Source organism: Bombina bombina, chromosome 3 (genome assembly GCF_027579735.1).
Source record: "Bombina bombina isolate aBomBom1 chromosome 3, aBomBom1.pri, whole genome shotgun sequence".
Lineage (NCBI taxonomy): Eukaryota > Metazoa > Chordata > Amphibia > Anura > Bombinatoridae > Bombina > Bombina bombina.
Window position 1 is genome coordinate 722,930,920 of NC_069501.1, and position 15,996 is coordinate 722,946,915.

A 15,996-nucleotide genomic window follows, 5' to 3' on the forward strand; every position below is an offset into this window, starting at 1 on the left:
TGGCCCTATATAGGAAATTGTCTCAGTAGGATGTCATCCCGCCAGGGACAGGAAGCGAGTGCACAAGTTGCTTCAATTCTGTTTGCAGATTCCATTCTCCCCATTCACCAAATCAATTCTCCCACAAAATCAGTCTGTGTTTCTCTTACTCTGAATAAAATTCAATTGGTCTTTCAAAAAATGAATCTGCCCTGCTCTTCTAACAAAATTAATCTGGCCTCTGTTTTGGAGAAAACTGTAAAACGTGTATTCCATAGCTACACATTGTATAAAACTTATCATAACTAATCCTTATTATAAGCAATACATCTTGTTTAGTATAACTGGTTATACTGCTTCAGAAAAAGAGTAATATTAGTTATTTTGTATCTTTCAAGGCCGAGTGCTCAGGGCAGAACACAAAGCAAAAACAAAATGTGTGACATCTCTGCTAAATGTTCTTAAAGGAACAGTCTAGTCAAAATTAAACTTTCAGGATTCATGTAGGGCATGCAATTTTAAACAACTTTCTACTTTGATTTTATCGTCAAATTTGCTTTTTTCTCTTGGTATTCTTTGTTGAAAGCTAAACCTAGGTAAGCTCATATGATAATTTCTAAGCCCTTTAAGGATGCCTCTTATCTCAGCGCATTTTCACAGTTTTTCACAGTTTGACAGCACTAGTTCATCTGTGTCACATAGATAACATTGTGCTCACTCCCGTGGAGTCAGCACTGATTGGCTAAAATGCAAGTCAGTCAAAAGAATTGAGATAAAAGGGCAGTCTGCAGAGGCTTATATACAAGGTAATCACAGAGCTGAAAAGTATATTAATATAACTGTGTTGGTTATGCAAAACTGGGGGAATGGGTAATAAAGACATTATTTATCCTTTTTAAAAATGTTCTGGCATACACTATCCCTTTAAGACAGTGTCAGGCTGGGAACAGATGCATTTTTTACTAAAAGAAAAGAAATTTAGGCCTAGATTTGGAGTTTGGCGGTAGATGGGCTGTTAACGCTACGCAGGCTTTTTTCTGGCCACACCATAAAATTAACTCTGGTATCGAGAGTTCAAAAAAATGCTGCGTTAGGCTCCAAAAAAGGAGCGTAGAGCATTTTTACCGCAAATGCAACTCTCGATACCAGAGTTGCTTACGGACGCGGCCAGCCTCAAAAACGTGCTCGTGCACGATTCTCCCATAGGAAACAATGGGGCTGTTTGAGCTGAAAAAAAACCTAACACCTGCAAAAAAGCAGCGTTCAGCTCCTAACGCAGCCCCATTGTTTCCTATGGGGAAACACTTCCTACGTCTGCACCTAACACTCTAACATGTACCCCGAGTCTAAACACCCCTAACCTTACACTTATTAACCCCTAATCTGCCGCCCCCGCTATCGCTGACCCCTGCATTATATTATTAACCCCTAATCTTCCGCTCCGTAAACCGCCGCTACCTACATTATACCTATGTACCCCTAATCTGTTGCCCCTAACACTGCCGACCCCTATATTATATTTATTAACCCCTAACCTGCCCCCCACAACGTCGCCACCAGCTACTTACAATAATTAACCCCTAATCTGCCGACCGCAAAGCGCCGCCACCTACGTTATCCTTATGTACCCCTAATCTGCTGCCCCTAACACCGCCGACCCCTATATTATATTTATTAACCCCTAATCTGCCCCCCTCAACGTCGCCGACACCTGCCTACACTTATTAACCCCTAATCTGCCGAGTGGACCTGAGCGCTACTATAATAAAGTTATTAACCCCTAATCTGCCTCACTAACCCTATCATAAATAGTATTAACCCCTAATCTGCCCTCCCTAACATCGCCGACACCTTCCTTCAATTATTAACCCCTAATTTGACGACCGGAGCTCACCGCTACTATAATATATGGATTAACCCCTAAAGCTAAGTCTAACCCTAACACTAACACCCCCCTAACTTAAATATAATTTACATCTAACGAAATTAATTAACTCTTATTAAATAAATTATTCCTATTTAAAGCTAAATACTTACCTGTAAAAAAAATCCGAATATAGCTACAATATAAATTATAATTACATTGTAGCTATTTTAGGATTAATATTTATTTTACAGGCAACTTGGTAATTATTTTAACTAGGTACAATAGCTATTAAATAGTTAAGAACTATTTAATAGTTACCTAGTTAAAATAATAACAAAATTACCTGTAAAATAAGTCCTAACCTAAGTTATAATTAAACCTAACACTATACTATCAATAAATTAATTAAATAAAATACCTACAATTACCTACAATAAAACCTAACACTACACTATCAATAAATAAATTAAATACAATTTCTACAAATAACTACAATTACATAAACTAACTAAAGTACAAAAAATAAAAAAGAACTAAGTTACAAAAAATAAAAAAATATTTACAAACATAAGAAAAATATTACAACAATTTTAAACTAATTACACCTACTCTAAGCCCCCTAATAAAATAACAAAGACCCCCAAAATAAAAAAATGCCCTACCCTATTCTAAATTAATAAATTTAAAAGCTCTTTTACCTTACCAGCCCTGAACAGGGCCCTTTGCGGGGCATGCCCCAAGAAAATCAGCTCTTTTGCCTGTAAAAAAAAACATACAATACCCCCCCCCAACATTACAACCCACCACCCACATACCCCTAATCTAACCCAAACCCCCCTTAAATAAACCTAACACTAAGCCCCTGAAGATCTTCCTACCTTGTCTTCACCTCACCGGGTATCACCGATCGGTCCTGGCTCCGATATCTTCATCCAACCCAAGCGGGGGCTAGACATCCACTGAAGAAGTCCAGAAGAGGGTCCAAAGTCTTCCTCCTATCCGGCAAGAAGAGGACATCCGGACCGGCAAACATCTTCATCCAAGCGGCATCTTCGATCTTCTTCCATCTGGTGCGGAGCGGGTCCATGTTGAAGCAGCCGACGCGGATCCATCCTCTTCTTCCGGCGTCTCCCGACGAATGACGGTTCCTTTAAGGGACGTCATCCAAGATGGCGTCCCTCGAATTCCGATTGGCTGATAGGATTCTATCAGCCAATCGGAATTGAGGTAGGAATATTCTGATTGGCTGATGGAATCAGCCAATCAGAATCAAGTTCAATCCGATTGGCTGATCCAATCAGCCAATCAGATTGAGCTCGCATTCTATTGGCTTTTCCGATCAGATGGAAGAAGATCGAAGATGCCGCTTGGATGAAGATGTTTGCCGGCCCTGTTCAGGGCTGGTAAGGTAAAAGAGCTTTTAAATTTATTAATTTAGAATAGGGTAGGGCATTTTTTTATTTTGGGGGTCTTTGTTATTTTATTAGGGGGCTTAGAGTAGGTGTAATTAGTTTAAAATTGTTGTAATATTTTTCTTATGTTTGTAAATATTTTTTTATTTTTTGTAACTTAGTTCTTTTTTATTTTTTGTACCTTAGTTAGTTTATGTAATTGTAGTTATTTGTAGAAATTGTATTTAATTTATTTATTGATAGTGTAGTGTTAGGTTTTATTGTAGGTAATTGTAGGTATTTTATTTAATTAATTTATTGATAGGGTAGTGTTAGGTTTAATTATAACTTAGGTTAGGACTTATTTTACAGGTAATTTTGTTATTATTTTAACTAGGTAACTATTAAATAGTTCTTAACTATTTAATAGCTATTGTACCTAGTTAAAATAATTACCAAGTTGCCTGTAAAATAAATATTAATCCTAAAATAGCTACAATGTAATTATAATTTATATTGTAGCTATATTAGGATTTTTTTTTTACAGGTAAGTATTTAGCTTTAAATAGGAATATTTTATTTAATAAGAGTTCATTAATTTCGTTAGATTAAAATTATATTTAATTTAGGGGGGTGTTAGTGTTAGGGTTAGACTTAGCTTTAGGGGTTAATACATTTATTAGAATAGCGGTGAGCTCCGGTCGTCAGATTAGGGGTTAATAATTGAAGTTAGGTGTCGGCGATGTTAGGGAGGGCAGATTAGGGGTTAATACTATTTATGATAGGGTTAGTGAGGCGGATTAGGGGTTAATAACTTTATTATAGTAGCGCTCAGGTCCGCTCGGCAGATTAGGGGTTAATAAGTGTAGGCAGGTGTCAGCGACGTTGTGGGGGCAGGTTAGGGGTTAATAAATATAATATAGGGGTCGGCAGTGTTAGGGGCAGCAGATTAGGGGTACATAAGGATAACGTAGGTGGCGGCGCTTTGCGGTCGGCAGATTAGGGGTTAATTATTGTAGGTAGCTGGCGGCGACGTTGTGGGGGGCAGGTTAGGGGTTAATAAATATAATACAGGGGTCGGCGGTGTTAGGGGCAGCAGATTAGGGGTACATAAGTATAACGTAGGTGGCGGTCGGCAGATTAGGGGTTAAAAAAAATTAATCGAGTGGCGGCGATGTGGGGGGACCTCAGTTTAGGGGTACATAGGTAGTTTATGGGTATTAGTGTACTTTAGGGTACAGTAGTTAAGAGCTTTATGAACCGGCGTTAGCCCAGAAAGCTCTTAACTCCTGCTTTTTTTCGGCGGCTGGAGTTTTGTCGTTAGAGCTCTAACGCTCACTTCAGAAACGACTCTAAATACCGGCGTTAGGAAGATCCCATTGAAAAGATAGGATACGCAATTGACGTAAGGGGATCTGCGGTATGGAAAAGTCGCGGCTGAAAAGTGAGCGTTAGACCCTTTAATCACTGACTCCAAATACCGGCGTTAGCCTAAAACCAGCGTTAGGAGCCTCTAACGCTGGTTTTCACGGCTAACGCCAAACTCCAAATCTAGGCCTTAGTATCTACTAATGTTTTAACTGATTATGGGCCAGATTACAAGTATAGCACTAAATATTGCTTGCATGCAGGGTGTTTTTTTGTAGTTTAGGTGTTAATGTGTCTGATCATTTATTTATTTGTGCCTGCTTTGCAGAGGGTTTACATACTTTGCATTAGGTCAGGACAGGTATAAAATAAAATTGATTTATATTGACATACCAAATGTACCAAGATGCTGTTGCCAAGGTAAGAGCAATGACTTGCAAAATGAAAATACAGGATTTGGTTAATATTTCTACACCAGGATTCTGTGTTGCATTTGTATAGTATGATGTAGCCCAAATGGGATAGCAAAGTGGGTTAACAAAGCTAAATGCTCCTCTGTCACATGAAAACTAAACTACATAATGTTACTACTGATACCAGATAGGCTTTCAGCAAGCCTCAGGAGGCTGGGGAAATGTAAAATGATCTGATGTGTATATTAGTTATTTTCAGCCACTAGGTGAGCAAACAGCAGCAAAAGTAAAAATTGTAAGTCAGTGTTCTGAGCTATATGTCATGCATTTTATGGGCACTATAAAGGTTAACATAGCTTTTTTTTAGTTATGCCTGAATAAAGAATGCTTGATTCTTATCATAATCAGAAATCTGAGCATGCCGTGCAGTGATACTTGTCCAGACAGATAAAATAAATGCTAACTCGAAAACTGAACGTTTATTTTTTCCTCTACGTTTTTGTCAGCTTTGAGCAACTTTCTTTCCTTTAAGAGCAATGCAGCAGACAGCTAAAATAAAAAAATGTAATGTTTTAGTTTGTGGTTTTTTTTCCAATACATTTAAGTATACTTAAATATAACCAACTTCTAGAAAAGTATTATATATATATATATATATATTAAAATAATTACAACACATACATGTTTGGGTAAAGTAATGTTAAAACCCAAGAAATAAAAGTAAAAAAAAGTCAAGCTTCAAATTTGTCAACCGCATTAACGTATTCCCTCATAGGCTTCGATGGAACGCGAAAAGTAGAAAAAAACCATTATTCGTGTGCAAACTAGTGATGTTGCGAACAGTTCTGCCGCGAATAGTTCACAGCGAACATAGCATGTTCGCGTTCGCAGCGGACGGCGAACATATGCGATGTAAGATCCGCCCCCTATTCGTCATCATTGAGTAAACTTTGACCCTGTAGCTCACAGTCACAAGACACATTCCAGCCAATCAGCAGCAGACACTCCCTCCCAGACCCTCCCACCTCCTGGACAGCATCCATTTTAGATTCATTCGGAGCCTGCATTCTTAGTGAGAGGAGGGACAGTGTAGCTGCTGCTGATTTAATAGGGAAATCGATAGCTAGGCTAGTGTATTCAGTGTCCACTACAGTCCTGAAGGACTCATCTGATCTCTGCTGTAAGGACAGCACCCCAAAAAGCCCTTTTTAGGGCTAGAACATCAGTCTACTTTTTTTCCTGTGTAATCTAATTGCAGCCTCAGGCTCATAGCGTATACTGTGCCCACTTGCCCAGTGCCACCACTCATATCTGGTGTAACAGTAGTGTACATTTAAAAAAAAAAAAAACTTTTTTTAATTTGAAATAATAGCAGTCATTTTCCTTCACACATGTGCATTTGAGGTCCTGCCAGGGCACAGTGTGACACCAGTGCAAGTCATATCTGCTAAAACAGTAGTGTACATTTAAAAAAAAACACTTTTTTTAATTTGAAATAATAGCAGTCAGTTTCCTTCACACGTGTGCGTTTGAGGTCCTGCCAGGGCACAGTGTGACACCAGTGCAAGTCATATCTGCTAAAACAGTAGTGTACATTTAAAAAAAAAAAAAAAAAAACTTTTTTTAATTTGAAATAATAGCAGTCAGTTTCCTTCACACGTGTGCGTTTCAGGTCCTGCCAGGGCACAGTGTGACACCAGTGCAAGTCATATCTGCTAAAACAGTAGTGTACATTTAAAAAAAAAAAAAACTTTTTTTACTGTGAAATAATAGCAGTCAGTTTCCTTCACACGTGTGCGTTCCAGGTCCTGCCAGGGCACAGTGTCACACCAGTGCAAGTCATATCTGCTAAAACAGTAGTGTACATGCATTTAAAAAAAAAAAACTTTTTTATTGTGAAATAATAGCAGTCAGTTTCCCTCACACGTGTGCGCTCCAGGTCCTGCCAGGGCACAGTGTCACACCAGTGCAAGTCATATCTGCTAAAACAGTAGTGTACATTTAAAAAAAAAAAAACCCTTACACTACCTGAACGATACAACATCATACCTGATGTTTTAAAGCACGTTATTCCAAACAATTTCGGAATGTTAGGTGATTTATGCCCTTTATGGATTAAAACCAGACTCTGCATCAACTATGTAATTTTCCATGGGAGTTTCCCATGGATCCCCCTCCGGCATGCCACAGTCCAGGTGTTAGTCCCCTTGAAACAACTTTTCCATCACTTTTGTGGCCAGAAAGAGTCCCTGTGGGTTTTAAAATTCGCCTGCCTATTGAAGTCTATGGCGGTTCGCCCGGTTCACGAACATTTGCGGAAGTTCGTGTTCGCCGTTCGCAAACGCAAAATTTTAGGTTTGCGACATCACTAGTGCAAACCTGATCGAGTTTTCTCAAGAGTGCTAACCCAACATGAAGTATAATTATTTCACATTCCAATGTTCTTCACATAGAAGAATATGTTCTATTTATACAAAATACTGACACAAGGGGGTGATCCTTTTTCCAACTCAGTGATTCTTTTTTTGAATTGTCTTTATTTTTGCCTGACGTTGGTGTTATATCTTTCACTTGGATGTTATAAGTTGCACTGAGTAATTACAACTGGATAAACAAAAACTGTGTCTGTCTTTATTTCAGGCTGCAAAGCAACAAAATGTGATTATTTTCAAGTTGGGTGATTCTTTTCAATACCCATTGTACACGCACACACACGTATATGTATGTATCTCTATGCCTTTTTATTCCTAACACTTGAGACCTCATATCTTTGAGCCCTTGAAACATTTTTATGCAATATTATTAAATATTTTTTATCAGACAGTGTCATTATGGTAACTGTACTTTTTGATGGAGTTTTTTTTTTTTCGTTACGCTATCCCAACACAAGCTAAATTCAATTGCGCTCAAGATCCGTTACATATCCCTTTTTGCTTGCGCGCAACAGTTAGCGTACCACTTGTAATCTATTCCTTAGGGAGTAAATAGTTCATACATATATTTTTATTAGGTTCCATTAATTTAAGCTACATCTGATATCGATATGAGAAGCAAATCTGTAGTCAAGCTCACAAAACAAATTTGAAGCAAACTGCTGAATTTTGAATACACACAAAATAACTGAGGTCAAAACAATTTCATCTAAAGCGCACAGATCCATAATTAAGGCTAAATTAAAGCTTCTCAACTGCATAGCTTTAAAACAAATAAAGCAGCATACAAATTATAAAAATCAAATTGAGTTTGAGTGAGTTTAATTAACTTTTCATCTAGCTCAGTTAATTTGCATTTTCAAGACACACATTCACATTTCAAGTGTGGAGATGCTATATTGATTAAGTCATGGGAGAATTCCAACATTTTATTTCCAAGTTCCCCTTTATCTCATCTTATTACTTTATTTTTTTTTAGTCCAGTCACAATACTCACTGTGAAATGTGATTAATTATTTTTACTAGAGAGCTTACTTGCATTCTTCATCATCACTGCAATTATCTTGACAAGATGGCAGATGACCTTGCCAGGTGAAACATCAATTATTTATCACATATCATGTGCTGCTTACACCTGAGTAAGTATTAAATCTGGCTTTCACTTCTTTTGGATAAACTGCTGCTTAAGCTGACACCTGCAATCCCACATTAACATTTCCATTACTCTGTAAAGGCAATGTGGTTTTAATTTCTGTACAGATCCTTCTTCCTAACACACTTCCTATATTTTATATCCTCACATATGCTTATATTTTTTTTGCCAGCTAGTATTGTTTCATTTAAATGCAAATTTCCCTAAATGCCTTTTATAACTTCCTATTTATGTCCCTCTACTTTGGTGGTTAACACATTTTATCTATTCTTTGGTTGTCATATTTATCAAGTTACAATTCTACCCTTCAACCTCCGTTTAAAATGCATTTATGTCTATTCTGCATTCCATAAATGCACAATAAAATGAAAATGCTGTGCTTAAGTGTTTTGGCTATTACCCTCCTGTTTTGTATTCTAGTGAAGATAGCTCACTAAAAGTTTGCCCTTCTGGTGAGTTCATCTGAAATGACTGTGCCACTGGCTATTCATAAAGTAGCTGCAGAATATAGATGCGAAGATGTAGATCTTTTTATAAACCATCATCTATGCACAGAACTGAAGAAAGTCACGTTATCGTTTCAGTGGTTTGTAAATGATTTGTATACAAGCATTCCCTTGACAATACAGGATGTGAGGATTTTTATTAAATGAACTATCTGGGAGGGCATTCTGTATTATTTATCATATTATGCCTTTTTTGGTTTATAATTTCTGGTTTAAAGGGAATATAAACTCAAATTTTATTTTACCCTACATGCTTAGGTTTATTACCAAACTGACCCTGCAACATGCCACATGTGGTTGCTTAGACCAAGACATGAGGTAATTTACATTTGGTATCTGATCAGGCACAACAAAGATGCCCAGGTTAACTTGAGGGCTCCCATTGGGTATTGTATATCCCTGGGCTGCTCTGGATTTGCAAAACTCTGGAAAAAAAATAACAAAATGACAGTTATACATCATTTTAAAGCATTTATTTTATGTTCAGATCTAACAATACAGTATTTAAATGCTGATATATACTTTGCACATGATATGTAAGAGATTCACTTTACCATTTATGGTTAACTAGCGATAATTATAAGTTATCATAAATGTTGAAATTGACTAAATGCAGTTTTGATTTAAAAGTCCAACAAAATATATCAAAGTAGATGTAAAAGGATATTGTAAAAGACTAGAATGAAATTCATGCCTTAACATACATGAACAAGCTATTCACAAATAAATAAACTTCCAAAATGTAAACATATTATTCTAAACTCCAAAAACATTAAGAAATAAACGGCTAGATTACGAGTTTTGTGGTAAGAGGGGTGCGGTGCTAAATTGCACGTTATTGTCACCGCTCACTTTCCTACAGCGCTGGTATTACAGGTTTTTATAAACCCGGCGTTAAAAGACAAGAAGTGAGCGTGGAGCAAAACTGTGCTCCGTACCGCACTTCAATACCAGCGCTGCTTAAGTCAGCGGTGAGCTGGTTGTACGTGCTCATGCACGATTTCCCCATAGACATCAATGGGGAGAGCTGGCTGAAAAAAAGCCTAACACCTGCAAAAAAGCAGCGTAAAGCTCCGTAACGCAGCCCCATAGATTCCTATGGGGAAGTAAAATTCATGTTTACACCTAACACCCTAACATGAACCCCAAGTCTAAACACCCCTAATCTGCCTTCCCCAACATCGCCCAAACCTACATTATACTTATTAAACCCTAATCTGACGCTCCGGACATTGCCGCCACTATAATAAACATATTAAACCAAAAACCGCTGCACTCCTGGCTCGCAAACACTAGTTAAATATTATTAACCCCTAATCTGCTGTCCCTAACAACGCCGCCACCTACCTACATTTATTAACCCCTAATCTGCCGCCCCAACGTCGCCACCTCTATACTATATTTATTAACCCCTAAACCTAAGTCTAACTAAGTATAACCCTAACACCCCCTAACTTAAATATAATTAAAATAAATCTAAATAAAACCTACTATTAATAACTAAATAATTCCTATTTAAAACTAAATACTTACCTGTAAAATAAACCCTAAGCTAGCTACAATATAACTAATAGTTAAATTGTATCTAGCTTAGGGTTTATTTTTATTTTTAGGCAAGTTTGTATTTATTTTAACTAGGTAGAATAGTTACTATAGTTATTAACTATTTACTAACTACCTAGCTAAAATAAATACAAATTTATCTGTAAAATAAAACCTAACCTGAGTTACACTAACACCTAACCTTACACCACAATTAAATACATTACATAAATTAAATACAATTACCTAAATTAAAAAACAAACAAACACTAAATTACACAAAATAAAAAACAAATTACAAGATATATAAACTAATTACACCTAATCTAATAGCCCTATCAAAATAAAAAAGCCCCCCCCAAAATAAAAAAGCCCTAGCCTAAACTAAACTACCAATAGCCCTTAAAAGGGCCATTGCCCCAAAGAAATCAGCTCTTTTACCTGGAAAAAACAAACAAACAACCCCCCAACAGTAAAACCCACCACCCACACAACCAACCCCCCAAATAAAACCCTAACTAAAAAAACCTAAGCTCCCCATTGCCCTGAAAAGGGCATTTGGATGGGCATTGTCCTTAAAAGGGCATTTAGCTCTATTGCAGCCCAAAACCCTAACTTAAAAATTAAACCCACCCAATAAACCCTTAAAAAAACCTAACACTAACCCCTGAAGATCCACTTACAGTTTTGAAGAGCCGACATCCATCCTCAACGAAGCCGGGAGAAGTCCTCAGCGAAGTGGCAAGAAGTCCTCAACAAAGCCAGGAGAAGTGATCCTCCAGACGTGCAGAAGTCTTCATCCAGATGGCATCATCTATCCATCCATCCGGCGCGGAGCGGGTCCATCTTCAAGACATCTGACGCGTAGAATCCTCTTCTTCCGACAACTGCCCGACGAATGAAGGTTCCTTTAAGTGACGTCATCCAAGATGGCATCCCTTAGATTCCGATTAGCTGATAGAATTCTATCAGCCAAAGCGGAATTAAGGTTGAAAAAATCCTATCCTGTTCCAATCAGCCAATAAAATGCGAGCTCAATCCTATTGGCTGATTGCATCAGCCAATATGATTCTTTCAACCTTAATTCCGATTGGCTGATAGAATTCTATCAGCCAATCGGAATCTAAGGGACGCCATCTTGGATGACGTCACTTAAAGGAACCTTCATTTGTAGGGTAGTCATGGGAAGAAGAGGATGCTCCGCGTCGGATGTCTTGAAGATGGTCCCGCTCCGCGCCGGATGTATGAAGATAAAAGATGCCGTCTGGATGAAGACTTCTGCCCGTCAGGAGGACCACTTCTCCCGGCTTGAATGAAGACTTCTCCTGGCTTCGTTGAGGACTTCTTGCCGCTTCGCTGAGGACTTCTTCCAGCTTTGATGAGGATGGATGTCGGCTCTTCAAAACTCTAAGTGGAACTTCAGGGGTTAGTGTTAGGTTTTTTTAAGGGTTTATTGGGTGGGTTTTATTTTTAGGTTAGGGCTCTGGGCTGCAATAGAGCTAAATGCCTTTATTTTGGGGGGGGGGGGCTTTTAATTTTGATAGGGCTATTAGATTAGGTGTAATTAGTTTAAATATCTTGAAATTTGTTTTTTATTTTGTGTAATTTAGTGTTTGTTTGTTTTTGCAATTTATGTAATTGTATTTAATTTAGGTAATTTATTTAATTGTAGTGTAAGGTTAGGTGTTAGTGTAAGACAGTTTAGGTTTTATTTTACAGGTAAATTTGTATTTATTTTAGCTAGGTAGTTAGTAAATAGTTAATAACTATTTATTAACTATTCTACCTAGTTAAAATAAATACAAACTTGCCTGTAAAATAAAAATAAACCCTAAGCTAGATAAAATGTAACTATTAGTTATATTGTAGCTATCTTAGGGTTTATTTTACAGGTAAGTAGTGATGTCGCGAACCTAAAATTTTGCATTCGCGAACGGCGGACGCGAACTTCCGCAACTGTTCGCAAACGTGCGAACCGCCATAGACTTCAATAGGCAGGCGAATTTTAAAACCCACAGGGACTCTTTCTGGCCACAATAGTGATGGAAAAGTTGTTTCAAGGGTACTAACACCTGGACTGTGGCATGCCGGAGGGGGATCCATGGCAAAAACTCCCATGGAAAATTACATAGTTGATGCAGAGTCTGGTTTTAATCCATAAAGGGCATAAATCACCTAACATTCCTAAATTGTTTGGAATAACGTGCTTTAAAACATCAGGTATGTACACTACTGTTACACCAGATATGAGTTGCACTGGGGTGACACTGTGCCCTGGCAGGCAGGCACTTAAACGCACACGTGTGAAGGAAACTGACTGCTATTATTTAACACAGTCAAAAAAGTGTTGTTGTTTTTTTAAATCTACACTACTGTTACACCAGATATGAGTTGCACTGGGGGGACACTGTGCCCTGGCAGGCAGGCAGGCACTTAAACGCACACTTGTGAAGGAAACTGACTGCTATTATTTAACACAGTTAAAAAAGTGTTTTTTTTTTTTTTTATCTACACTACTGTTACACCAGATATGAGTGGTGGCACTGGGCAAGTGGGCACAGTATACACTGTCAGCCTGACACACGCTGGCAGGCAGGCAACTGCAATTAGATTACACAGGAAAAAAAAAAGCAGCCCTAAAAAGGGCTTTTTGGGGTGCTGTCCTTACAGCAAAGATCAGATGAGTCCTTCAGGACTGTAGTGGACACTGAATACACTAGCCTAGCTATAGATTTCCCTACTAAATCAGCAGCAGCTACACTGTCCCTCCTCTCACTAACAATGCAGCTTCCGAATGAATCTAAAATGGATGCTGTCCAGGAGGTAGGAGGGTCTGGGATGGAGGGTCTGCTGCTGATTGGCTGGAATGTGCCTGCTGACTGTGAGGTACAGGGTCAAAGTATTACTCAATGATGATGAATAGGGGACGGATCGAACATCGCATATGTTCGCCCACCGTGGCGAACGCGAACATGCTATGTTCGCCGGGAACTATTCGCCGGCGAACAATTCGCAACATCACTACAGGTAAGTATTTAGTTTTAAATAGGAAATATTTTGTTATTAATATTCAATATATAGAGTAATGAGAGAGTAGAAAATATTGCTGAATACACTGACCGGTGCCACCCTTGATACTTAAATTTAAAAAGAGTCAAACAGAGGGAATTTAATTCTCTAGATAAAAATAATACTATCTTTATTGTCTCAAACCACAGATAAGTGGATCACATGTTATTACTTAACAAAACCATCTAAAGTGAACACTAAACATACAGAGAGCCGGTGGTGAAACACAGCATTAGAATGAGTCCACCTTCCTAAGCATACATATGCAGCAATAAATATATCTAATTATACAACCTATCTAAACAGACATGATAATTAGACATAACGAATATAATATGCAAGCAAAGTTATGTGATATAAACATGGATAGATACAAGTTAACAAGGGCTAGTAACAAACATTCCCTGCCTCAGCGACCAAACTAATGGTGATCGGTATATCACTGTGCTGAAATGTCAAATCCAAGTCACAGACAGAGTCACAGGTGAATGAAAAGTTCGACCACAGCAATTCCTGCTGCACACTAGGTCGTCAAGTAACAAGCCTTTAGGACAGTTGCAACAAAAACTAGCACTTATCTTAGGCGTCTTGCTCCTGTGTTTCAAGCAGACTGCTTGATTCAGCGTACAACGATTTCAGAGCATGTGACGTCACCTTCAGGGGAGTGGTGTAAACATCATCTAGGTCTGTGATTGGTTCTATGGACACAGAATGATCCCCATAGGTCGTGAAGGTAACAGCTGTAACGGCAAGTAGCCGAAGTGAAAGAACCAGGCTTTCACAGAGTAAACAGGCAAACAAAATTACCAAGATGTACCGTTATTTCTCTGATAAAAATCCTCACGACCAAGCGGGTCATCATCGCATTCATGTGTATCTCTTAACAAATACTGTGAACAGCACTGCCACATCCGCTCTCCTGTCAGCAGTTCCACAAACGATCCCCACTTATAAAGTGCTAGAATATTGAAACAGCATACGCTCTCATATCAGCGCTTATAATGGTTGCAAAAACAGTCCCTCTTGTCAGGTATCAAACATAACAATGTAGTAAAAAAGCAGCGTTTTGAGCCTTAATGCTGCTTTTTTACTCATAACTCAAAACTCGTAATCTATAAAGATATGTGAGTTAAACATAATGGCCAAGATTACAAGTGGAGAGCTAACACCCCTCAAGTTAAATTAATAGCAATCATATAATCTCGCTCATATTACAAGTTAAAAGTAAAAAGTTATCATTTGATGGGGGCGTAGACAACTGATAGATAAAAAAGGGAGGGAAAGAAAGAGAGAGAAAAGAGAGGGTGGCTCTTATACATTACACACGTTACACATTATGCCTGATGATCGTGCAAGCTAACAGGCTTGCATACTGTAGGAGTGAAGGTAAAGCCGTTCCGGATGGCTATTAGACATTACACGCATGTTACACATACAAAAATTTACAATCCAATTTTATATACCTCTGATCCATATGATTGCTTGCATCAGAGCTTCATTTCAAAGGCAAGCTGACTTGGTTCATCCAGGACTACAAAGCAAAGCAGCTGCTGAGTGCGCCACTCTTCTCCCCACACCCTTGCTCCCGCAGTAAACAGTTACAGCCTGCATGGAGGAAAAACTTCAGGAACCGAAAAAATGTTTAAAAACAAAGGGATAGGACACTTGTATATAAAAAGTGGCAAGGAATGTTTCTAAATCGTCCTTAGGAAAATCAAAGACATCCTGGATGAATGGGTTTTTCGAACCTTGTGTGTATATATATATATATATATATATATATATATATATATATATATATATATATAATGTATATATATGTTCTGTCCTCCTTACATGTAGCTGAGGTATAATTAGACAGACAGCTAAACTCTCCTCCCTTAACAACTCATTGAGGCAGGCACAAGGTCCTTTTCATTCAACCTTTATTGTGGGGAAGTTAGAGTTAAACTGGAAATAAGAGAATAACATTCAATCAGTATATACAATACACACAATGTACAGTCCTAGCACACTAGTCTAACTAGGGAAAATAAATATGTGCGTACCAGAGATGCTGCTTTTAGGCTGATGACAGAATGGCAGCTACATAGTTCTGGTATGCTCCTGATGTGCTGATGCAAGCAAGATGGCTGCTGAAACTGTTTCTGAGACTTAGACTACTAGGTTAATGGGAATTTATGGGGGATCATGAGGAACAATGTATCTAACAATTCTGAAACTGCAAAACTGAGCCATACACTAGACTGCAATATTTCAATGCACCTCTATAGGTG